Below are 25775 nucleotides of genomic sequence, written 5' to 3'. Positions count from 1 at the left end.
ATAAAAAATAAATGTTAAAATTATTTTAACATATAATTAGGAAAAAATAAAATATTGAAATTTTTTAAAAACACATCACCATAGTTGTTGAACTTACATGGATCAGGAAAGGTTTTAGTTGGACATAACGGAGAGCTTTTCTAACTAAAATTGCTATGAGAGCGATCCAAATAACTAAGAGATTATGTACTGTCTTTCGATAGCTGAGTTTAAAAAATTGAGACAGACATCTGTCTGTAGTAGTTAGATTTCCCCAATAGATAAATGACCAGAGGATATAACAGGCTGTTTTCAAAGGAAAAAATTCAAGCTCTCAACAACCATATGAAAAAACTGTTCCTAATCACTAATAATTAGAGGAAAGAAAATTGAAGCAACTCAAAGGTTCTACCTCACATCAATCAGAGTGGCAAAAATGACCAAAATGGTAAATGACAATTGTTGGAGAGCCTTCCCCAAAACAGGCACACTAACACGCTGTTAATGGAGCTAATGGTCCAGCCATTCTGGAAAGCGATTTGGAACTGTGCCCCCAAAGTCGCTAAACTGTACATTCTCTTTGACATAGTTACACACTGTTGGACTTGTACTCCAAAGACATCAAAGAAAGGAAGAAAGGATCCATAGACACAAAATTACTTAGACAAGTTCTTTTTGTAATAACAAAGAACCAGACACTAAGGAGGTGCCCCTCTATTAGAGAATAGCTAAGCAAATTGTAGTTACAAATGCACTAAAATATTTTTGTGCCATAAGAGACTACGAAATCAGTGGTTTCAGAGAAATCTAAGAAAACATCTATGAACTTATGCAGAATGAAGTGAGCGGAACTAGGAGAGCAATTTATAGAAAAACCACATTATAAAGAAGAGGAACTTTGAAAGACTTGAGAACTCTTATCAGTGCAATGATCAGTCATGATTCTAAACGACTAATGATGAAGCATGCTAACAATAATAATAACCAGCATTTATATCGTACTTTAAGGTTTGCAAGGCACTTTACATATGCTACCTCATTTGCCAACCATCTCTCAGCAGAAAGGTAATCGATTCAAGATGTAAAATGAGACATACACTTTCAGCCAATGTGGGAATTTATTTTTCTTGACTGCATATTTGTTATAAGGGCTTTGTTTTTCTTTTTTTTCCCCTGAAGGCTAAGGTGAAAAGGCAAGAAGAAATAAAAGAAAAAGAGAGAGAAAGAAAGAAAGAGAGACAAAGGGAGGAAAAAAGAAAAGAAGGGAGGGAGAGGAGAGAGAGAGAGAGAGAGAGAGAGAGAGAGAGAGAGAGAGAGAGAGAGAGAGAGAGTCATTTGTTTTTAAAACATTCAGTAAAGAACAAAAGGAAGGCCAAGAAGAAGCACAGATAAGCAAGACAGCTTTGGAAGATACAAGCTGACTTTGTTATATACTTAAAAAGAAAAGCAAGCAGTACATAATAAAGACCTTTAGTTTCATGTACAATCATATTTTTCTATTCTACTATATCTATGCGAATGCCCATTTTATTTGTTGTTTGTTAAGTTCATAATTAAAATGATTTTTTTTTAACGAATACTGTCCTACTAAGAGGCCCAGCGCTGACCAGGACTCTAGAGAAGCATGTAAGGGGATGGGCTCCATAAAAAGAGGACCTGAATTCTAGTCTCAGCTCTGCCACTCATTCTCTATGTCCATGTACAAATTATTTTACCTCTGTGGGTCTCAATTTCTGCCCTCTGTGGAAAGAAGGAATGGAGCGAGATAATCTCTAAGACTCTCTATAATCTCTAACTCTTAAATCTTTAATCATGAAGAAGTCTTTGGCCTCAAGAGGAAATTTGTGAATGAGAGCCAGGCTGGAAGGCAAGAGCCCCCATCCTGTTGACTGTTATAGGATAACTGCAGCCCAGGAAAAAAGAGGCCACTTTGGCAGACTCTGTCTTTCACAGTTAAGCATAGGCCTTATCATCAGCTCGGCTCCCTGTCTTAGTCAGGTATGGGGGAATGGGGGGAGGGCCAGGAGCTACATTCTCTGTGCCTGGCTTTGGGGATAGGAACCAGACCCAGGATTCCCTGGGCTATAGATCTGGTGCTTGGCTCCAGAGCTCCCCTCTCTCCCAGACAATCAGATAATCCAATAAGCATCTCAAACAGGCATGTCTTAACTCTGCTAGAGGCAAGTGTCAGAGGCTGGATGAAAGAGAATCAGATTTGGAATCAGAGGACTTGACTGTGAATGTTGGATCTGCTTTTCACTACATGTGTGAATGTAAGCAAGTTCGTTCACTGAGCTTCCTCATCCGTAAAATGCGAAGGTTTGATCACAATGATTTCTAAGGCATCCTACATCTTTGGTTGACCTAATTAAGCAGGGCCCTTTCCAAGTTGGTTCCATGATGGTCCCCAAAGTTCTGCCTGGTCAAAAGATATGTGGGTGTATGTGTTTATGTAGAAGTGAAAGCTGCCTGGGCAACTGTATATTTTCACCAATCAACAAGTATTTATTGAATATATATTATATGTCAAGCACTGTGTTCTGTGCTACCCAGGCAGCTAAAAAAAATGAAATGGTCCATGTCCTCAGCATTGTAGCCGAGGAGATGACATATCCACACATAAAACAGGGAACAATTATGTGTTAAGTGATAGCATACTGACTCCAAGTACAATAGGAATTTAAGGATGTGTGTGGGCTAAGGTATTCAGAGAGGGCTTCTTGTGGAAAATGACCAGGTTTCTAGTGGCCCAAAAGTTCAAGACGCATCGATATGGAGGCCCCCAAACTCATGCACTCATAGGCTGTTTTAACTGAAGCATGAAGGAAGTGGAAATTCTGTTGTACTCTTCTCAAGGGATATCACAACTGTAGCATCAAATTCAATTCTGGGCTTCACGTTTTGGGGAAAATACTGACAAACTGGAGAGTATCCAGAGGACTGAGGCACGGGCTGGGAAGGACTCCAAATTGTGCTGCAGGAGGGTTAAGTACAAGAACTGGGGGGAAAAGGACTTGAAGGAAACATGGTTATTTTCTTCAAGTATTTGAAAGATTTTTGTGGAAAAGTGATTAGATTTACTCTGCCTGGTTCTGCAGGGCAGAATAATAATAATACAATAATAATATAGACAGCACCCTAAGATCTGTAAAATGCTTTATGCATGTTATCTCATTTGATCCAAACTCCAACCTGGGAGACAGGTGTTTTAATTATCCCCACTTTATATATGAGAGAAATCAGTTGAGGTTCAGTGACTTGAAGGAAGCATCTGAGGCAGGATTTGAACTCGCATCTTCCTGAATGAATCCAGCTCTCACTCTCTCTACAGGGTGGTACACCTCCCTCACAGGGTTGTTGTGAGGATCAAATGAGCTAATATTTATGAAGCCCTTAGCACAGTGCCTGGCACATAGTAGGTGACTAATAAATGTTTATTCCCTTCCCTTCCTTTTCTTACCCACCACCTAGCAGAAGAATGGGTGAAGGGTACAGGGAGATAGGAAAGGTACCAAGGGGTAGTACAGTAAATAGTGCTGGGCTTGGAGACAGGAAGACCTAAGTTCCAATCTGGCCTCAGACACTGATTAGCTGTATGACCCTGGAGAAGTCACTTAACCCTGTTTGCCTCTATTTCCTCATCTGTAAAATGAGCTGGAGAAGGAAATGGTAAACAACTCCAATGCCTTTGCCAAGAAAACCCCAAAAAGGAGTCACAAAGAGTCAGACATGATTGAAAATGACTGAACAACAACCACAACAACTAGGAAGTAAGAGATGGAGCACATCCAGAGGAAGGGGGCAAGGACGGGGATGAGACACAAAACTATGTCATGTCAGGAGCGGTGAGTGATTGAAAGAACTGAGAATGTTTAGCCTGCGGAAGAGAGCAAAGGATGGAAGTCATTGGCACTCAGATTGTGGCTCTCCCTGAGGGGAAACTTCCAACATTTTGTGTAAATTAGTAGGGTCCAGGATTTCAAGAAACATGGATGAATTCTCACACTGCATCTGTCTTGTCTATAAGGTTTATTGAATAGTATGCAAGGCATGTGCATATATATACTGATTCATACAAGAAGTATACAAGGACACATGAACACATCTGCATCATTGCCACCCACTGAGCCCTCATCTGTGGTCTGGGGAATAAAGCTGAACACCGAACAGCTCCCCGAAGGGTGGCTCTTTCTGAGAAAATAACCCAAACTCCAGATGGCCCGCAGATCTTAGGGGCTCTGCAGTTTAACACCACGGTAAACAAAGGGAGCTCCCATCTCAGAAAGGCAATCACAACCAGAGCTGTAAGCAGAGTGAGGCCAGCCAAGCAGAAACAAGAAAACACCGTACCTGCTTTCAGGAATAATTAGTTAAAACAGAAAGATGCCAGATGGATGCCAGGAGTGAGCTTCTCCCCAACCCTGGTGGCCTCCCTGACAACAACTTCATGTTGGTTTCCTAGAGTCTCCATCTCCCCCTAAAAGGAGCAGTGTTCTCCCAGGCTCCTTCAGCTGAAGGTGGGTTAATTCATCTTGCCCTGGGAGAAATCTGAGGTACTTCCTTAAGCTACAAAAATTCCTAGTTGTGGCTCCCCTCTGAATACAACAGTCATGAGTAGATCTGACAAGTCTACAAACAATTAGTATTAGAATTAATAATAATAATAATAGCTGGCATTTATATAGTGTTTTAAGGTTTACAAAGTACTTTATATGTTATTTCATTTTGTACTCACAACTCTGTAAGGTAGTGGTTCTTATTATATTCATTTTACAGATGAGAAAACTGAGGCAAAGAGAAACTAAATTGACTTGCCCAGGATTGTACAGCTATGTAAGTATCTGAGGCAGGATTCAAACTCAGATCTTCCTGAATCCAAGTTTGCCACTTTGATAGTTGATTTTAAAAAATCCTCCAAAATCAGGAAGATTCACAATTGAACGTTCGTGAGACACTCTTGTTGTCTCTGGCTAGGTCACTCCTCTTCCCTGTGGAGGAAGACTTTCTGATCTAAGTAGCCTGCCCAGCTCCAGTGGTCCCAAAGTGCAATGAGCTATCTCTAGGAAGACTAAGTTCCCCGTTGTTGGCCCGAGGCAGTGGAAAGTACACAGGATTTGTGGTTAGGACATCTAGGTTCAAATCCCAGTTCTACTATTTGAAACCTATGACTCAATTCAATTCAATGAATATTTTTAAGCACCTACTATGTGCCAAGCACTGTACTAAGCAGTAAGAATACAAATAAGAGAAAGAAAGAGTTTACAACCTAATGGGGGAAGACAACAGACAAAAGGAGAATTGGGTGGAAGCCATCAGGCGGTACCCGGCAAAGGGGCATGACTCAAAGTCAAGCGCAGCTGCTAATGGAAAATGGTGAGTCACATGGAAAGTTCTGAAAGTTCAGAAAGGAAGGTTTTGGGGGAGATGACAGCTGCCCCCTCCAGCCCTCCAATCAGGAGGGAGAAGCAGCTGAGGGAGTTGAAGTATTAAAAACCACGTCAATCGGCATGGTGATAAAATGTCACAAGATCCGCTCTTCCTGGAGGAAGACAAGATGTTCTGTGGAACCTCGCTGGTCCTTGGCTTCCTCATTCCTAAAATGAGGAGTTGGACTGAATGTCCCCTCTGGCAACCCAAAATACTTCACCCTAAGTCTTCAAGCAGGTACCAGAAAACTTCTTGTCATCAGGGTTTTGCATGGGGAGGGAGGGGCGGGAAGAAGGGAATAAGCATTTATATAATACCTACAATGTGCCAGGCATTGTGCCAAATGCTTTACAAATATTATCTCATCTGATCCTCACATAAGGCACAGGAGATAGGTGCTGTTGTCATCTCCACTTTACAATTGGAGAAACTGAGACCAACGTAGGTTAAATGACTGGCTCGGGGAAACACAGCTAGTAGGTGTCTGAAGGCAGATTTGAATTCAAGTCTTCCTGACTCCAAGCTCAGTGCTCTATCCACTGTGCCACCTAGCTGCCCCATTTTTGTTATTACTATCATCGTTATCATCATCCCCATTTCATAGATGAGAAAAAATAGATGGATAGGGCATTGGACTTAGGCAGATCTGGGTTTGCTTCCTTCTTATTAGATGTGTGACTCTGAGCAAGTCACTTGACCACTGTTGCCCTCAGTTTCCTTACCTGTAAAATGAAGGGAGGGATTGGATTTAGTGACCTCTGACTTGCTTTCCAGCTCTAAATCTGTGACCCTATTGTAATTGTGGCCATCTCATTGTACATAGGCAGGAATGGGCCCAAACCCTGACCATATCTAGTGACTCAGGTTCTAGTTGGACTCTTCCCCGTGGAGCACTGAGGTTGAACTTTGATAACTTCTGGTGAAACATGATCTTTTTGATAAAGGTTGTGGGCCCCCAAAGATCTCTTACTGGTCCCCATGTCACCTCCTCCACCCTTACCATGATGGGAGGATCTAGGTCTTGTATCCAAGGGTTCTTCTGAGGAACAGCCACAGAGCACCCAACTAGTTGTCTTTAAAGGGAGAGATGAGAACAACTCAGTAGTCTTTAAAGGGAGACATAGGTTCTCAGTTTCTTCTTCTTTTCTACTCAACCTGTGTCTTGATATTCTGATAGCTCTCCCTTGGATGTCCCATGAAGAGAAGAGGATAAGGGGGAGAATTGATGTTTCTTCTTCCCAGAACCTATGATAGTTGCTCACACATAACAGCAGTAGCATGTGCTGACCTAGAAAATTGTGAGACTGGACCCCAAGTCTCAGGCTGAATCTTCTTCTTTCTGTTTCTTATCCTGAATATGTGACAAAATAACAGTCCTGGGATGGATGCTTCTAGCATTCATGGCTACCTCGCGGACTTGAGAGGTCTAGGGTCATCAAGAGGTCAAAGTGATTAGGGGTCCAGGAGGTGCTTTTTTTTTGCAATTATACCCTTTTTAGAGGAGATGGACAATGGCAAAAGAATGAACCCAAGCAATGCCATGGTTTACCAAAAGATAAGAACCTTGGCTGAGTTGCTGAAAAAGAGACAGAGCTGTGGAATTCAACAATTCCACAAATCATTCAATGTTTTAGTGTTTTAAATATAAACCTCTGGGGAGTTATGGGTTACTCATCCATATTTTACGTATTTGTCCATGAACAATTATGAGTCCTTTGTGTTTCAACCATCTCTTTTGTGGCAGGGGAAATAAATAGCTGACCTATACCTAATCTACCATGTACATTGAGCCACTTTCTAAAATCGACTCTGTTAATCCTTTTTAAGAATGCCCTAGACAATCTAACCTAAGGTTTAAGAGATGTCTCCAGAGTCAGAAGTATGAGAAGCCAGAGATAGCCCATCTCTTCAGAGACAAGCTTTTTCTGGGACTGAAGCTAGTCTGTGTGAGCCTAGCATAGGAGAAGGTATCCCAGTCCTCTGAGCCTTCAGGTTTGTTACATGAGGCAAGATTATGGGGGAGCTTGAAAACTGAATGAGAGAGAGAGAAAAAAAGAGAGAGAGAGAGAGAGAGAGAGAGTGTGTGTGTGTGTGTGTGTGTGTGTGTGTGTAATTGATATACTGCCCACCTGAAAATCAGAATAATTTATTCTCTTGAGATTACACTTAGTGGAAACACTCTTCCAAAATTGAAATGTATAAATAAATAAATAAAATAATTAAGGGAGGATTAAAAAGCAGATCAAAATTTGTTTCAGCTTTACTGAAAACCCAGCAGGAGAAAAAAGCTATATTTGCCAAACCTTAGAAAGAGACACAATTACTGGTAGGGGTGTAGGAAGGAAGAGGGGATAGGCGGAGGAGGGGTCCAGTGTTGTTTTATTCTCCTAGAAGATATTGCAAATAATGGAGAGGTATAAAGCAGGGGAGGAGAAATTACTTTGACAGGGGCCCTTTTAGAGAGGAAAATGGAGCTAAGTACACGTTCCATTATTCCCGATCTTTCACTCAGCTCCCCATTTACACAGGGGCTCCTGGAGTTGATATTTCCCCTTTGCTGTCATAAGTAGTCATGGACTGGAACCCATCATTTCAAAATAACGGTCTGCAATTCCCCCATTGTCGTGATTAACACAGGGGAATAATTATTAGCCACGCTGAAGACGGCAGTGAATAGATGTTGCTGACAGCCCAGGCTGTCAGCTGGCCCTGCTTTTCCAAAGCCCATCAAGAGCAATTCTCAGGCCTCATACCAAGAAGGGTTGTGATGCCTCTAAAAGATTACAGAGGGCGTACTTTTCTCTTCTTCCAGAAGGGAGAACCAGAGGCCTCCCACATCTATCTCATTCAGCCAGAGCTCTTGGGCTAGCTCTAGTCACACAGCCATCAGTGACTCAAATCCATGAGTACTAAAGATAAGAAGCTAGGCTTAGAGTGAGGGTGGTACAAGGGAAGGGAGGAAGAAGGCAAATAGCCAATTGCCCCATTCGTCCCACAGTCTTGGCCCCCGAAAGCAGCAGGGAACATTGTCAGCTGAATGGATCGAAAGAGCCGGAGCCACCCATGACTCAGAAAGATTCATGACTCCGGGGCTCTGAGCAGGAGAGTTTATCAAAAGCAAGAAAAGAAAGAAATCATGGGGCTAGAAATGATTGGAAGGCAAAATTCTATTTCTCATCTTCGTCCCTGGGTTGTACTTTCTTGGGCATGCAGCTTCCTTGGCTATTAGGAAGCCACTCGTCACTCAGCGCCAAATCTTCTCTCTTCTGCCTAGGAGCATTTAAAATAATCATAAAAACCAACATTAGAGCTGGGAGGAACCCTAGATGTCATCTACTTGAATCCCCTCATTTCAGAGACTGCTAATTTGGGGCGACAGAAAGGCTAGGTGATTTGTCTAAAAGCCTATAACCTCACTAGCCAAGTTAGAACTAGAGCTGATGTCTCATGTCTCTTGAGTCCATGGCAAATAAGAAGGGATATAATAAAAGAGAGCTTCTTAATATGCAATCTGCAAACTTTTCTTTTTACTGTATTTCAATATTAATTGGTTTCCTTTGTAATCTTCTGTATTTTATGCATCTAAAAACATTACTCTGAGAAGAGGTCCACAGGCTTCACCAGACTGCGAAAGGGGTCCATGACACTAAAAAAAAAAAAAAAAAAGTTAAGAACTTTTAAGCTAGATGAATGAATGAAATTAGTGAATGAATGAATGAATCATGGAATGAGCATTTATTAAGCACTATGTGCCAAACACTGTGTAAGCACTAAGGATACAAAAAAAAAGCAAAACAGCCCCTGTCTCAAGGAACTCACATTCTAATTGGGGAAGACAAGACATATAGATGATCCCTTTCCCCTCTAACATTCTATGAGCCCATGAGCCATATGTAGGGAAATAGCTGGATAGCCTAGACCCTCTTTTTCATATTATTTTATACAATGGTGATGTAACTGCTTGTCCAGGAATCTTGAGGGGGTGCTTAATTTCATTTCTTTAGATACTGGTTTTTCATGACTAGCAGCTATACAACCTTGATCCTCAGAATTGCAAAACACCTAAAAATAGCCTTTTGGCTATTACTCCTCATGAAAGCCACCCACTTCACTAACTTAACTCAAATTGCTATTTCAAATATTCTTTATTTAATCACTGTATTTTTAATAGTTATAAATGATGAAGTCAGAACACTCATTCTGGAATCTGAGGGCCTGGATTAAAATTCCGCCTCTAATGCTTAATTCCAGTATGACTTTGGGCAAGGTATTTTAACCTCTCTGAAACCCAGTTTCCCCATCTGTAAAATGAGGGGGTTGACTAGATGTCCTTGGAGTATCCTTGTCCGTTCCAGCTCTGGATCCATAATTTTCTAAGGAGTGGGGAGAAGGAATTGCAGGGATGGTGGTCATGCCCTCCAATCTCCCATGTGCTTGAGATAGTGAGAGTCAGTGTTTGAGTTGCAGGGCTGTGGGTGTCTATGTACTCCACCATACATGTGGGCATTCAGCCAGTGACCACGGCTTATGCATAAGGCATTTTGATGTTTGTTTTACAAAACATACAGATTTGCAGAATTAAGGACCAGGTGCTGGATTTTGTTCACCAAGAGCCCCACAGAGCCCTATGGTAGCCCCAACATATCTTGTTGAGTTCCCCCAGACTTACTGCATCGCTTTTCCTCTTTCACTCCTAGACCACTCTAGACACACCTGCAAGGTAGAGTGTTGCTTCTCAGAATGAAACTGTTCATCATTCCCATTATGCCCCTGGGTTTTTTCCTCAGGGTCTGGCACCTTCATCAACGCAACAGATAATAAACAGGAGCTGGAGGTGGAGGGTGGGGAAGGGAAACAAGGAGCTTGGACTTCCATCCCTGAAGACTTTACAGTTTGGAGGCAAGGAAAAATCTTTTATTATCATTATCAAACACCATTCCCCTAATTAGAAGATGGCAGTTCAAGTCCATAGAGGTTTGCCCGACATAAATGTCATCGAAGAGAACACAGCAACTGCTATGTGTTTACTGTCCCTTTGCCCCTGTGCAGTGCTGCAAAGCTGACCTGGCACATCCTTCACAACAGAGGCAAATTTCATATTCATCGAACCCAATTATCCCATTATTTTGAAGACCAGTGTTCAGTTACATGAAGCTAAGTGGGACAGAGGTGGCCAATCCCCTCACAAGCATTGGCACATGTTGGTATTATCTTTTCCCCATGCCATGTCTCAAAGAGGAACACATACACCCTTAAAAATAGGAGAAAACCAAGCTCATTAGTATGGTCATTATTAACTATTGTTAATGATAATCAGTATCATGAACCATGCTCTCTTTTCATATAAGATGATGACACTCCTCACCTACTGTCATGGAATACATGTATTGAATTTTTCCAGACATGGGGATATCTTTGCCTTGATCCATTCTGTTACAAACACACTAGACCACTGGGCTGATGAGTGCAGACAGAAAAGGTATCGTTACTCCTCCTATTACCTGGCTTTTTGATCATTGATTCCCTGTCTCTTCCCTTTTCTACCTCAATAGACAGATCTTAGGATCACAGAATCATACATAGTGACCTCAGAGGCCAGCTAGTCTAACTCCTTCATCTTGCAGATGAGGAAATGGAGCCCAAAGAAACAACACCATTTACCCATCATTTACTACTTATAGGTAGTAAGCAGAAGAACTAGGATTTGGAATAACTAGAGAGTTTGATGTAGTGAAAGGAGTTCTAGACCTAGAGTCAGGAGACCTGAGTTCAAGAGATACCATATTGCACAATGCTATATTTGAAGTAGGAAGACTTGGATCAAACCCAGCCCTTGCTACTTAATACCCTCTGTGACCTTGGGCAAATCTCTTAAACTCTCTGTGCTTCTTTTTCCTCCTCCGTAAAATGAAAGGGTTGGGCTAGATGGCCTCCAATCTATGACCTTGAGTCCCAATTCTAAACTTCTTGTTCATTCTTCATTTTTGAAGAGGACCAATGACCAATATTGACTCCAGCATGAATTGGATTTAAGGGAGGCAGCCCTTAAGCTGCCAGCCTCACTCTCTTCCAGAGTCATCAAAGACCAATGGCAAGACAAAAGTCAAGACAAATTGGCAATGACCAGGGATGAAGTGGTCGACCTTGGTGTCTTCAATGTCTGACCAAATTCTAAACTCTCCATAGCACCTGCTTCAGCTGCCTTCATGGCTATTGGAACAAATTTTCTCATCCACCCATCCTGCCCAGGGAAGTCTTCACATGCTTGGAGTAGATGCCTCCTTTACTCAAGGACAGGTTTGAGGCCTATAATTGCCCTCAACCTGGTTTAACCCATCTGGGGAGACAGTTTACTGGGGTGTGGCGACTGCACATGCTACAACTTCTTGGAGTCATGGGTGAGAGTTGAGTGGTCACCAAAGGTGAATGAGCAGCCCTGAAAAAAGCTTGGCATGAAGTGTTGGTCCTCCCTGAGCACTCCACACACCCCATATACAACTTGCTAGTTGTAACTGGGGGCCAGTATTTTTATCTCTCTATTCCTCAATTTCTTCATCTATAAAAAAGGACTAGATGGTCCTTTCCAGATCTCAGTTTATAATCCTGAGTTCCAGCTCTGAAACTTACTAGCCGTTTGTATTAGCAATCAAAATGGGCTCTTAGCACTTAATTCAACCAAGTACCCTTGAAGAGCTTGGTCTTTATTTCCTTGATTAAATTAGGAGTCCTTGATGACCTTGCCTGAAGGGAAAGCCTAGTTTACATGGGTTTGAGTGACATGTTTGTGACATCAGAGGCTTTTAGACCACGTGGGTTTAAGTCGCATTTTTGTGACAATTTTAGGTCACATGGATGAGTTGCATGTGTGACTCACCCTTGACCCTGAAAAAGATATAAAACCAGACATTGGCCTTCTCTTTTTCAGAGCTCTGACCCACAGTAGGAGTATTGCGTGACTCTGGGCCAGCCCTTGTTGAGCTCCCAGCTGAACTCAGATATTGGTAGCTATGAATTGTATTTGGTCTGTCTATCAATGTTTGTAATTTGTTGGTATTTGCTCTGAAGTTTAGGGTGCTGGCTTTTTCACCTGAACTAAGTGAATGATATTTGTATGCTGGATTAAAGTAAGATTGTTAACCCTTAACGTTGCTTTGCTTAGTAAAGCAGATCAAAAGAACCTGGGCTCGCAGCGTTCTATGAGCTGGTTGTTGTTGGTTTTTCACCCCCACAGCAGCTGCTAGATGGATTGCTGAAACACCATTTAATTGTAGACTAATCATTTAATGCTATTTTTCTCCTCACTTTCCTCACCCACAAAATGGGAATAATATCTGTACTACCAACCTCATCCAGTGGCTGTTTTATAAACCTTCAAGTGATATTTAAATATTAGGTATTATTATAAAACTTGGACAAAGAAGGAAGACTAGACCAGATGAGCTTCACAGGTACCTTTGGGCTCTGAGTACCTTTGATCCTCAAAGGACAAGCTACATTAAATTTCATCGCCCCTCTGCCCCTGCCTTCTTACAACATAATCCTCTGGAGTTCCTTCACCCCTGGAGGCTAAGAGGCAGTGAGAGTCTGAAGCAGCAAAACTCAGCCTGTCTGATCAGACACCTAGGAGATCAGGCCAAAAGGTGGAGAACACTGCCTCACCCTAGCATGGTCTGTGGCTCCCAGGGAGCAGCAGAAGCAGCAGCAGAACAGGGAGGTGGCAGGTCATCAGCTGCTTCTCTGACTACCGGGCCTTCATAGCACATTTTGGAACCTCATCTTCCCAATGCTCGGATGGGGAACCCAGGGCCTTGAGATCATGTGAGGCCTTCCTGGACCTTGATATTCAGTCAAAAGGCTGCACTTAAGGACCTATAGGGCCACAGGTTCCCTACTCCTGTCCTAATGTATCTGAGGCAGCAGGAGGTCAGAGTCATTCAGATTCCTCCACAATCAGGTGCTATTCTCTCCAAGAGTCTGGGTCTGTAACCACATTTCCCCACCTCCCTAATGACATGAATGCGTCAATACATATTGGTCTTCCCAGAGGTAAGGAGCCAATTACAGGACCGGTCTACTCAACAATGAGTTATAGAGAACTGTATACAAACTTCTTGCTGGTAACTTTTTTTTTGGGGGGGGGGTGAGGGGATTCAGGGTCATTATGGGGAACGAAGGAAGACAATAGGGTTTTCCAGTATGTGACAAAGAGATGTTTCTGGAGTAGGTAACTATTCTCTTTGAAAACTTCTCCATAGAAAACAGGCCGAGAAAGGGATCAGATTTAAGCTGCAACACTGAGGCAGAAGCTCAGGCACTAAGGACTTCCAGGCTCTAAGAGGTTGGATCATCCCTTGGGGACAGACTATGCAACTTCCTTTTCTGAGACTTCTAGAAAACTGAAGAGGGGGGTGTACTCTACTAGGTCCTAGGGCCCTAGGCAGCCCTGAACACACACAAATAAACTGTGGTATGAAAAAATGCACAGGACTCAGAGGGCCTGGTCCTGAACCAGGGCTGATTCCATGTGACCCTGGGCACGTTACTTCTTTTCCCTGGGCCTCAGTTTTCCTCATCTGTAAAATGAGATTCATAGCCCAAGAGCCTCAGAGACCCTCTAGTCCAAGTAACTCTTTTTACAGATAAGGAAACTGAGACCCAAAGAGGGGTCACCCACATCATCAGCTCCTATGTGTTAGATCAGGGAATCAACCTGGATCTGTCCTGATTCCAGGCTCAACTTTTTTTTTTCATTTTCCCAATATCAGAGTACTTGCTTAAGAAAGATTTAGAGCCATAGTAACTCATGACAACAAATTCCCTTCCATGGGGGAGGCTCCAGAAGGAGAAGGGTAGAAGGAGGGAAGTAAAGGCTAGAAGCAGAAGGGGAAGGTAGATGTGGAATGGAGAGGGTAAGCAACGCCTAAGCTCTGCTTGTGGGAGGTTTAGTGAGAAAGAAGAGAAATCTCACCCTGTTTGATTTATAACCTTAACTGGAGCGCTACTGTTTAACGTACACAGGAAAGTGGGATTTGCAAATGGATGAGAAAGGAGGAGGCAGGTTGGTGACATCTTTATGAATGGCTCTGAAAATCCCAGAGTGGGTGTCCAGCTCATTGCTTTCTAGGTTTACAATTCAGGCAGTCAGGGCCTTTTCTCCCCTGGACTCATCTCCATTTAGCCTTTGGGCTCCACAAGTCAGGCCTTCATCTGTCCCCTTGGTTTATGACAGGGTTTCCAGGACTGCCACCACTACAGATACTTGAGATGCTGAAGCGAATGACGGTGAAGAGGTGGCATGTGAAAAGGACCCAATAAGGATCACTTTTCCCTGTCCTCAAATAAACTAAATAAGGAAGCCCACCCAAGCTCAAGTCAAAGAAAATTTCAGATGAGAGACGAGTGGGTGGGAGATCTTATCATGATCCTACACCTTCAAAACTAAAATGAGGCCTGGGATGAGCAAATACACAGCCGCATGCTGAGAACAGACATGCACAGTCACCCCCACATGCCCTCCCCAAGGCAAGAGCCTATGCACACATTCGTTACCTCCCCCATCCCCTCCCCACCCCCCACACACATTAATCTAAATATATGCACACACACACACACACACACTCTCACATGCACTGGCATTCCCATGCTAAACCTTGACAGCCCAACACACCACCCCCACCTCCCAAAGGCAAGCAGACTTGATACTGAAAGGCTGCCAAAGCTTGGCTAGCTTCCAGAACCAAAATACCTTCTCTGATATGAGGGGCTAGTGAACTGGAGTCTTATTTGTGTGGCTAGGAGTGGGTCTGAGCTCCAGAGAGGGCCTTCCCCAGGGAACTAGCTTTGCTGGCCATTTACAAGCAAGGCCAAGTCCTATTTTCTCTGAGGCCAGTGATACTAGTGGAAGCTTCTGGACCTTAACAATGGTCTCCTTGACCTGAAAAAGGTAGTCCCATACAATGAGACTCGTTCCTCCACATATACACTCAGAGTCCTCCCTTTTATTCTCCTTCCATATTTTGTGTACCAAGCCCCCTACCCACCCCCCAGTTTATGGCTGAGTTCTAAGGAAAGAGGGTAGCATCAATTATGAGGGGGGAGGGGACAAGGGGAGGAAGAGAATTTGGAACTCAAAATTTGGGGAAAATGTTAAAATTGTTTTTACGTGTAATTGGGAAAAAATAGAATATTAATTTTTTTTAAAAAAAGGGTATTGTGCACATTTCAGGGAGCCACCATTGAAGAAGGACATTGACAAAATAGAAATGGTCCAGGGGAGGGCATTAAGTCAAAGTGAGGGGATGATATTGAATTGATGATACTTGAGGGGAAGTTGAAGGAACTGGGCATGTTTAAACTGGAGAAGAGAAGATCCAGGGGAAACACGATTGCTGCCTTCAAGCATTTAAAAGATTATAATGGGGAAATGAAAATGGGCTTATTCTATATGGCCCCAGAGGGCAGAAACAAGAGCAAAGGGTAGAAATTTCAAAGAGTCAAATTAGCATTTGATGTCAGGAAAAGCTTCTAACAATTAGGGATATCCTTTAGTGGAATAAGATGCCTAGAGAAGTGGTAGATGCTTCTTGGAGGTCTTCAACCAAAGGATGAACAACCACTTGCCAGGTTAAATTATAGTGGGGATTCCTGGCATGTATGGGTTGGACTAAGCTAGTAAATTCACTTCCAACTCTGAAATTCTGGGATTCTATAATTTGGGGGTGGGAGGAGGGAAGTCACTGGAGTGGAGGCTCAAAACTGGGCTTTGGAAGAAACCAGGGACACTAAGAAGTGGAGGTGGAGGTGGAGGAAAAAAGGGCATGCCTTAGCATAGGGCACAGTCTGTGCAAAGATATAGTAATGGGAGATGAAATATCATGTGTGACAAATGGCACAAAGGCCACTTTAGCTGGACTATATAATGCATGGACGAGAATAACATATAATAAGGTTGAGAAAGCAGCTTGGGATGAGGTTCTGAAGTCAGACATGAATTCATTTGATACACCCAAAAACCCTGTGAGGGTTATGGTACGAGTATTAGTACCCCCATCTTACAGAAGGAGAAATAGATGCAGAAAGGTAAAATGACCTGTCTAACTATGGCATCCAGCCAATAAGAGGCAGGCCTGTGGATTCAGACTTAGGTCATTTGATTCCAAACTGAGTGCTCTTCTGTAATCTAAGATTCCCCAACTGTATTACACAAAGATCCAATGCAATGGGAACCAAGATTCCATGAAAAGCATTTAATTTTTTTCCTCTAAAATATTAAAAATTAAATTATATATAAATCCAAAATACTTATTATATGCAGCAGTTTTTCAGCATGGAAAGGCTTTATTTTCCTCTATTTTAAAACCTTCTTTCTTCATCGTGGGGAAGTGGAGGGGGAAGGAGTCCTTAGCCTTAGAACTGTTTATAGCTTTTGTCAAGTCCCAACTACTTTTATAATCCATCAATATTAGATAATGCTGATGAGCAGTAAAGATACTATTGTTATTGTGGTTAATAGTATTGAATCCTTTCATTTCAATGACCTTTCATTTTTAAGAGCTCTTTCACATTTATCATATAATTTTATCCTTGCAACAATCCTTTGAAGAAAACTGCTAAGTACCTATAGAGAAACTGAGGCATACAGAGGATAAGTTTCACAGGCTGTAGAGTGAGGACTAAGGAGCCGGACTCCCAACTCTGAGATAAGAGTACTTTCTACCAAATTCAACTTGATCTCTGGGGTATTTTCCTTTTTGTTATGTTACACTAACCTTTGGAGCTCCCCAAATCTTGAGTCCTCAGGTCTTGGTGCCTGGATGTGAAGCTAGGTGGACTAACCTTTCTAATGCAAAATGGATTGTCTCCTTTTCAAATTTCCAAATTTACAGAAAAGGGAAGAGGAATCATCTGGGTCCTTGAAGCTTCTAATGACTCATTAGGGGATTGCAATCCAAAGTTGGTTGGTGGAAGATTGAAAAGATTGTATTTATGATGTTTTTAGATATAGTGAAACTCAGTTACAGGAAAAAGAAGCAGATTGTCCCTGGTCACACAGCAAGCTTATCATATTACTCAGGTCAGAACTGCAAAGATAAGGAATAGACAAGATGAATGGACGGGTGAATGGATAAGTGAATGAATGGATGGATGGATGAATGAATGCAAATGGATGAATGAAAATACATTTTATTAAACAGTTACTGTGTGCCAAACACTACGTTAAAAGTTGGGGACGGAAAAGCACAGTCCCTGCCCTCAAGGAGCTTAGGTTCTAACAGAAATAACATACACTGGAGAGTGGTGGCCAGAGAGTAGTAGAAGGTGGCCAAGATGGGCAGCTTTACCTAGGGCACAAAAATGTGGGGAGCAGGACACAACTTTTGAATATAATTTTTTAAAAAGTACACATATTTCCAATGCCAGATAATATAGATAGGATGATCATAGAATGTCATAGCTAGATGGACTAGACTCAATGAAGGAATGAATGAATATCATTAAGTGATTACTATGTGACCAACACAATCTGATAAAACCTGTCTATTCCTGCAAGGAGCTTCCATTCCAAGAGTAAATAACAAATATAGGGGGAGTGACAGCCTAGGTAGGATATTTTGATATGGAAAATGATAAGGATAATGAGTGGATCCGTAAGAGAATTGATTGACACAACCTCTCCAGAAGTTAGAGTAATATATGATTTTTATGTACCCTACAACAACAATATAAGTGAGAGCTATGATGATGATGCCCTGTCTGGATCACCGCCTTGTCACGGCCAGAGGCTTGATTAACTCAATGAAACTATGAGCTATGCAGTTCGGGGTTACCCAGGACACGTCATAGTGGAGAGTTCTGACAAAAGGTGCTGGAGGATAGAAGGATGTGGCGCGATGTGGTCCACGGGATCACGAAGAGTTGGACACGTCCGCACGACCGAACCACAAAAATAAAGACAGTGACTTCAAGGTTCCTTGCTGCTCTCCGATACAGGGATTCTACTCTGCGAGCTTTTTTTTTCTTCCTCATTTACATCAATGGAAACTAAAGCCACTAGAGGGCAGGAGAGAGCGCTTTTCAGAAACCTTGACAATATAGGTGAAACTGTTTTGGGCTGGAGCTCTGAGATAGGGCATTAGAGCCCGCCTGCTTTCGGGAAACCTTCCAGACCACCTTTGTTTGTCGGGAGGTCTAAAGATAACGGGGACACCAGTATCCAGGTAGTCAGTAGTTTTAAAGGCTCTAGACTTGCTTGGAAAGTCTTCTAGAGAATGCCAGAGTAGAGGATTCTCTTTGAAATGCAAACTCTGTGGGCCAAATAAACTGAATAAAGGTAAACAAGCCCTGATAGCAAAGAAAATAAAGAATAGTGACTCAACGTTTACGTGCTGGAAAGTGAAGACAAGACTATTATTCATTAGGAATCCCACCTTGTCTAAGGGTCTGGGAGGAAACAAAAGCCCAGCCAGGGGCTAATCTCAAAAAGCTAAATCCGACCCTGGCGTTCTAAGGGAAGGAAGGAGAGAGGAGGTGAAGGTCATTCAACACAAGGGTTAGGAGAAGGAGCACTCCAACCACGCTTCTCTAGACGGGGCAAGGGAAGCGGAGTGGGGGAGAGAGAGAGAGAGAGTATATCAGTGTTTTGTTTTGTTTTTTAACAGCAGAACCTGCTATCTGGTGGAGAGGCTTGTATCTGACTGAGTCTGATGGTAGAGATGGGGGATCCCACTGGTGCTGGGAAACTGGACGGGTGGAGTCCTAAGAAAGAACACTTTATTTTGTGCACCAAGAACTGAGTCCAAATTTTGTTTCTGTTAGTTATTACCTGTGTGACCTTGGGTAAGTCGCTTTACCCCTCTAGGACTCAGTTTCCTCATTTGTAAAATGAAGCGATTAGACTAAACGACCCCTTCCAGCTCTAAATTCCGTTAACATCAGGCTTCAGAACCGCTCACCAAAGGGCGGTCGAGTAGGTGCCTCTGTCCTCCCCACCTCCCCCCCTACCCCAGAAACCCAAGTCTGAATTCTAAGAGCTAATTCTACATGCCCTGAAAAACTTGGCTGCTGTCTCTCAATCTCTCTACCCTGAACCCCGGCTGAAGGCTCTACATACAAAACAGGAAAGGTTTTTGCATTTTAAAAATACTAATGACTTATTTTTAATACCGCGGAAACCACACTTATTTGCCCGTGTATGTTGCCTTTATGGGAAGATAAAATTCCCATTTGGCTTCTGGGGGAAAAAATTACACCCCCGCTACTGTCCCTACCAGGCAGACAGGAGGATGAGAAGGGGATGGAATGCCAGACACCAGGGGCATGTGGTGGAGAGTGACCCTCTGAGCCCACCCTGTCCTGCCGCCTCGCTAGCCCGAGCCCCGGCAGCTCTGGCAGCCTGGATCTCGAAGCCTTGACCCTGAATCATCCAGTCCCGGCCAAGGTTTCCGCTGCCCCCTCGGAACGCTTAAGGTGGCCGGTTAGGTCCAGCCCTGACTGGCAGCCAGGCAGCCTTGCCTATGCCAAACAGGACTTTTCCCTTTGTGGACAGATGCCAGGGGAGGAAATCCAGGAAAAGCGCGCCAGGCAGTGGGGAGGGGAGGGGGAGAAAAAGGGGAGAGGCAGAGAGGGCGAGATGAGACGCATAGATTCAGCGGATGGTGCCAGCCCCCAGCCCTGGTGCCACTGGCAGGGAGAGAGTTAATGCCGCCCGGCCTCTATGATAATGAGCTGCATGGTAATATAGAGAGAGGGGCAGGCTCAGTAGGCTCTGCCGCCGCGGCTGCTGTAGCTGCCGGGCGATGAGCCGTCAGTGCCAGACTGGAGCAGGAGCTAGGGCTGAGCGCAGTTCCTGGGAATTTTTCAGCTGGTTCTGCGAGCGAGCGAGTGAGCGAAAGGGAAAACGAGAGAGAGACTGGGAGGAGAGGAAGAGCTAAAAAAGAGAGAGAGATACAAACACGGAGACAACACGCGCACGCACACACATACACGCACACACACACACACGTACACACACACACGTGTGTGTGTGTGTGTGTGAAACAGATTCCCGGAGGAAATAGAACCGTGAAAGAGTAGAAGAGAAATAAGGGAAGGAAGCGCCGGGATTGCTGATGTCAGAGGGAGCCCGGAAAGTCGCGGTGGAAAAAATCGGAAGACAGGCAGTGCTTGGCTCATTCCGAAGAAAAGAAATTGCCACCTACCCCAGCGCGCTCACATACACACCCCTCTGGGAGCCCCCTCCCCAAAATCGAGGCAGCCGAGCTCCGGCTTCGGGGGTTGGGGAGCCCTGAATGACTGGAGGAAGGCGCTGATCGGAGACCGGCGGCGGGGCGACTTGAGGAATACAGATAAGTGGCTGGCGGCTTGACGTGGATTTTAATGAATTTGGGCTCCATGTGGATGTTTTCGTCTCCGTGAATCCGAGCTGGGGGCAGGGAGCGAGGCTCCACGCAGCCCCCGGGGGGCCAAGGCGAGCGGGCAGCCGGACAGACAGACATCGGCAGGCTGGGTAAGCAGCGAGGGACTGACTCCTGCCGGGCTCGCCGAGCGGGCAGCGTCTGTCTCGCCCTCTCCTTTCCCCAAACCGTTGGCCCCCTCTGCTAAAGGACTCCCCCCGCCACACACACACACACACACACACACACACACACACACACACACACACACTCCTTCACCTTTGGGGCGTTGAGATCCTACGGAGAGGGAGGAAGAGACGGGAGAGGAGGGCAGCTGCCTAGGGAAGGAGGAGAGAGTTCGCGGCTCCATTTGGCTCTGCCCACCCCGCCCCCATGCCTTTCCTCTCTCCCTTCCCACCCCCAAGCTCCGTGCCTTGGAGAATGCCGGGCCACTTTCCTGGTGCTGGCATGCATGTGTGTGTGTGTGTGTGTGTGTGTGTGCGTGTGTGTGTGCTTGCGTGTTCGTGTATGTATGTGTGTTCGTGCTCGCAAGGCAGGACGACCGGCTGTCTCCATCCGTGGGGGGATGGGGGGGAGGTGACTGGAGGCAGTCGGGGGCGCCCAGGTTTGCAGTTCCCAAGGTTTGCATTCCGTATCAGTTCCTTGAAAATCCGAGGCTCAGGTAAAGGCTAGGACTCGGAAGAGGAAAACGTCCTGACACCCAGTCAAAAACGGGCCTCCCTGGCTTGATTAAGAAACAGCTGGGAGGGAGCAAAATTTGCACGGATTCTTTGGGAGTTTTTCCTAGTAATAGGCTTCCCGGTCCCCAGTAGCACTGCTCCGGAACATCAGAGGACTTGGATCTTGAAGCTGAACAGCCGACCCTACATGCAGTTCTGGTGTGGCTCCAGGAGAGATCCCAAAGCACTTATTAGGGGTCAGTGTCTGGCTAGTGTCTTATAAGAGCAATATTCTCCTGAAGAGCTTCACCAGTGTTGGAGTGGTCTGGAGGTAGGAGACTGTGTGTGTGTGCGCGTGTGTGTGCGTGTGTGTGTCTATATGTGGTGGGAAGGGTGATGGGCTGGGCTGAGATTTTGCCCAGGGTTGTAGGGGACACTTTGTGAGCTTTCCTCAGTTTAAACAAAAAATTCTGGCCAATGCCTACCTTCTCTCCTCACACAGCCCAAGAACCAGGCCTAGGAACTCTTCCTTTCCTTTATCCTAAGGCACTACTGATGCCATCTGCTCCTAATTTGGAGGTTGGTCTAGGTGGAAGATGTTCCTCAAAATCTGTTGCTCCCCAGGAAACTTCAACCTCTTGGTCTGAGAGCTGTGTTGTCTCCCCTTTCCCTAATTGGCCCTCTGCTGAGACCCAGACTCCTTGGGAGGAGGCTGCGTTTCCATGAGAAGATAACATTGAAGTTCAATACAGGACTGGGGCTTCTAGTATATAGTTCTAGAAAATGAGGCTCATTTACTGGGGCTCATTCAGATTGTCAAAGGACCCTGTGTATGACAGGGTCTCATATGGACATCGTCAGTCCTGATATAATACCTAGAAAGTGATGGTGTAGAGCATGTAGAGATATGAAGGTGCTCCTATTATACATAAGGGAGAGGATGGAGGTCCGAGTTTGAGAGTTTCTGACTGAGGCTAGAAGCAGTGGCTTGGAGACTCACTATGGAAGAAAGACCTGCAGCGTTACTAGATGCATGACTTCTTAAGAGTCTAGTGAACTGGGACTGTCTCAGAAAGTTAGACCGCCAAGGCTACTGGCAGGGATGGGAGACTGGAATGGGAGTGGAGCCCTCCTTTGGTGAGGGAGCCCCACACACCATCATTCTTTGAAATACAATGCCAGGATCACTTCTTTATCAACCTCCTCCTGGGGTTAGGCAGTTTCAGCCTCCTTTCTGAGTTGGCTAAGGACTCCAGGGCCTTTGCTAGAGCAGATCCAGCAACTAGATGTTATAGCCTTGGCTTGGGAAATTTGATTCCATTAGCTATCCCAACCCTCCCCTCTCCAGCCTCCAGGTGAGCAGATGTCTGCCTCCCTGGACTTTTCATTATCCCCAAGGCTCCATTTGATACAAGTATAGTGTCTCCCCAATGGCCTGGATGTAGGGGAGGTAGAGTAGGAGGAAGAAAGAATCAGGTGGATGCTGCACAGGAAGCAGGGGAACAGGATGAGGCAAAACAGTGTTTCTCTGTGTGCTTCTTATCCCCCCCCCAATCACCCGACCCCCTCTCCAGTCTTGAACTTGCCACCTACAAGCCATTACTGGGAAAACTAGCCCTGGCCTACAGCTGATCCCCACCAGGGATTTGATGAGAGAGAAGGTGATTCCCGCTGCCCTCTCAGCTCCCGCATGGGCCTCAGCAAATTGCATTAGGATGGGGCAAATTGGCCTGCAAAGCAGCTAAATGGAAATGACATTTGGAGCAATTTGCAGTGGGGATGCCGAGGGGCAGCAGCTACAGCAGAGAAGTACCTGAGCTTCATGGCTTCTAAGGCTTGGAGGACCAGAGGACTAGCCCAGAGGCGCTCTCCTGACCTTTGCCTTGACTTGTGTGTCTGAAGGCTGAGGACCTGAATAGGGGCAAAGGAGACTGAACAACTGGCTGGCTGGCAGATTGTCTTATTCCAATCCCAAACCTCTCTGGTGACTAAGGAGCCTGTAGTTAAAGGAATCTTCATTCTTCCCTCCCTCCTTCCTACCTTGACTAGGGTACACCCTACCCCATCTCCAAAGGTCCAGAGTTCGTTCTCTCTCTCTCTCTCTCTCTCTCTCTCTGTCTCTCCCAACCACCTGGCACCAGGGTTTGGAGAATGTGAAAGTTCACCCTTCCCTGGCATCTGCTTATAGCACCCTTAAAAAGATAGCATGAAGGGAAAACGAGCCTACCTCAGGGAACAACCACTTCCTGGCCAGGCCCATTTCCCATTTACAAACACGTCTGATTATTCAGCTAATCTTTATTTCATGGGCATGTTGCAAGAAAACACACAAGCAGGAGGGGAAGCCAGTGACACGGTTAAATATACACGGCAGCAGCAGCTGGCAGCGGTCTAAGCGCACCGATTCAGGTAGTATGAAATATTGATGGAGCCGGGCTTGTCACTGTGTTTAGGTTTGTTATATTGTCTGTCCTGCTCCCTCTCCCACAGATGCCTCCCTGACGTGGGATACGGCAAGGGGGTCCCCCAGCTCTGTCTCTGAAGAGGCATTGCTACACACACACACACACACACACACACACACACACACAGCTGTCTGCGTGCATTGCCACATACAGCTGTCTCCACACACACAGACTGAGGCACAATGTACTTCTGTCCATCCCAACGAATGGAGAAACAGGGCCAACCCACCCCCCCCATGCACACACACACACACACACACACACACACACACCAATCATAAAGAGACTGGAGCATTATGTTACAGTCTGTTAACAAGAAATAATTCAGGACCATCCATTGGGGAAAGTGGTGGAAACCAAGGCTTCGAGGTGCTGGTGTTTTATAGCTCAGCCTCTCCACACACCACCCTTCCCTGAACCTCCCCCTCCTCAGGGATATTCAGTTATTAATTCATTAGATTTGAATTTTCTAAACCCGCCTCTCCCCCACCCCCTATACGCTCAATTCAAACAGTGATGAATGGACTAAAATCCCTCAAGGGAAACAGTTTTTCACTTAGTTACAAAGATTTCATGCCTAATTAGAGGAAATGTGGGTTGGGGGTTCCTTTTTTTTTTTTGGTCATTTTTAAAGTTGGTCACCTCCACCCAGATTTGCTAATCCCAGGGTTTCCAGATAGGACAAAGAGAAAAGTATTGTAAATGGGGAAGGGGGAGAAGTCAAAGGGATGGGGGTGGGGGGATTTGGACCTTTTGTCCCCACATAGTCTCCAGAGGGTGAAGGAGAAAAAGGCTCCCTATTTCCACATCTCTCTGCTCAGTCTCTTCTGCTTCCCATGCCTTGGCATTTAGACATATGGAGGTTTTCTATCTAGAGGCATACTCTATCATCTGATTTTCTAGGGCAGAATTGGAAGGGAGAAAGTTCTTTGTCTTTGGGAGTTGGTAGGGAGTAAAGAGAGTATGGGGAGTGGGTAGAGGAGGGTAGTCCAGGGAGCTAAAAGAAAAGGCAGTGACGGCAGGCAAGGAGAAAAATTCTTTGCTTCCCCAGTCAGTTAACCATTAACCCTCCTGCCCTGCCTTAGCTGATATGTGCTGTCCCAGTGAAAGGATATCGCCTGGAAACCCAAACGACTAGCAGGTGTTCCACCAGCCCCCTGCCACCACAGACACTTCATGTTCTCCCTTTTCTTCCTCTTCAACCCCCCCCCCCCCCGACAAGCTCCACTTTTTTGCTCCCCCTCCCCACATGCACAAACTCTTTTCACCCCCTACCAGCTGTCCCTTCACCCAGGCCTGCCAGTTGTTTGAATGGGAGGGCACATCTGAGAGTTGTCACAAAGCAGTGGGGGAGAATGGACTGAGGACAGAGGGCTTGTTCCCTTCAGGGCTCTGAAGCAGGTGTCCCAATCCCCAGGTCACATAAAACCTATCCTTGGTCAAAGTTTGCAGAAGGGTAAATTACAGCCCAAATTCCAAATTTCTATAAAGAAGTTTGACTGTCCTTGTGCCTCCAACTCTGGATATTGTCAACTGAATGTTGTTTTGACCATTCTGGGTATGAGACATTTGAGTGCATCACTGTCCAAAGTTCTTTCAGAAAGTATGGAGACTTGAAGTATGATGCCGGAGAGATCAGGAAATGGACAGAGCCAGGCTGAGACACCTACAGAAGCAGGGACTGGTCAGTCAGCTAAAATATATTTAGCATGTACTATATGTCAGTCCTTGAGCTAAGCACTGGAGATACAAAGAAAGGCAAAAACATGAGACATGAGGAGGCAGAGATGGAGAGACAGATATAAAGGAAGAAGACAGGAACAAAATAAGAT

General features: G+C 44.8%; 1 protein-coding gene across 1 annotated transcript in view; it reads left to right on the top strand.

The window, feature by feature from the left end:
- The first annotated feature begins 20121 nt into the window (after positions 1-20121).
- Positions 20122-25775, top strand: part of PLXNA2 (plexin A2) — a 330148-nt gene continuing 324494 nt past the window's right edge. Inside the window, exon 1 of the mRNA XM_036756742.1 lies at positions 20122-20911. The gene's annotated coding sequence lies outside the window, so the exon portion shown is untranslated. The remainder of the gene's footprint in view (positions 20912-25775) is intronic.

The sequence above is a fragment of the Trichosurus vulpecula genome, chromosome 4 (genome assembly GCF_011100635.1).
Source record: "Trichosurus vulpecula isolate mTriVul1 chromosome 4, mTriVul1.pri, whole genome shotgun sequence".
Classification (NCBI taxonomy): domain Eukaryota; kingdom Metazoa; phylum Chordata; class Mammalia; order Diprotodontia; family Phalangeridae; genus Trichosurus; species Trichosurus vulpecula.
This window is presented reverse-complemented; position numbering and strand designations above follow the sequence as displayed.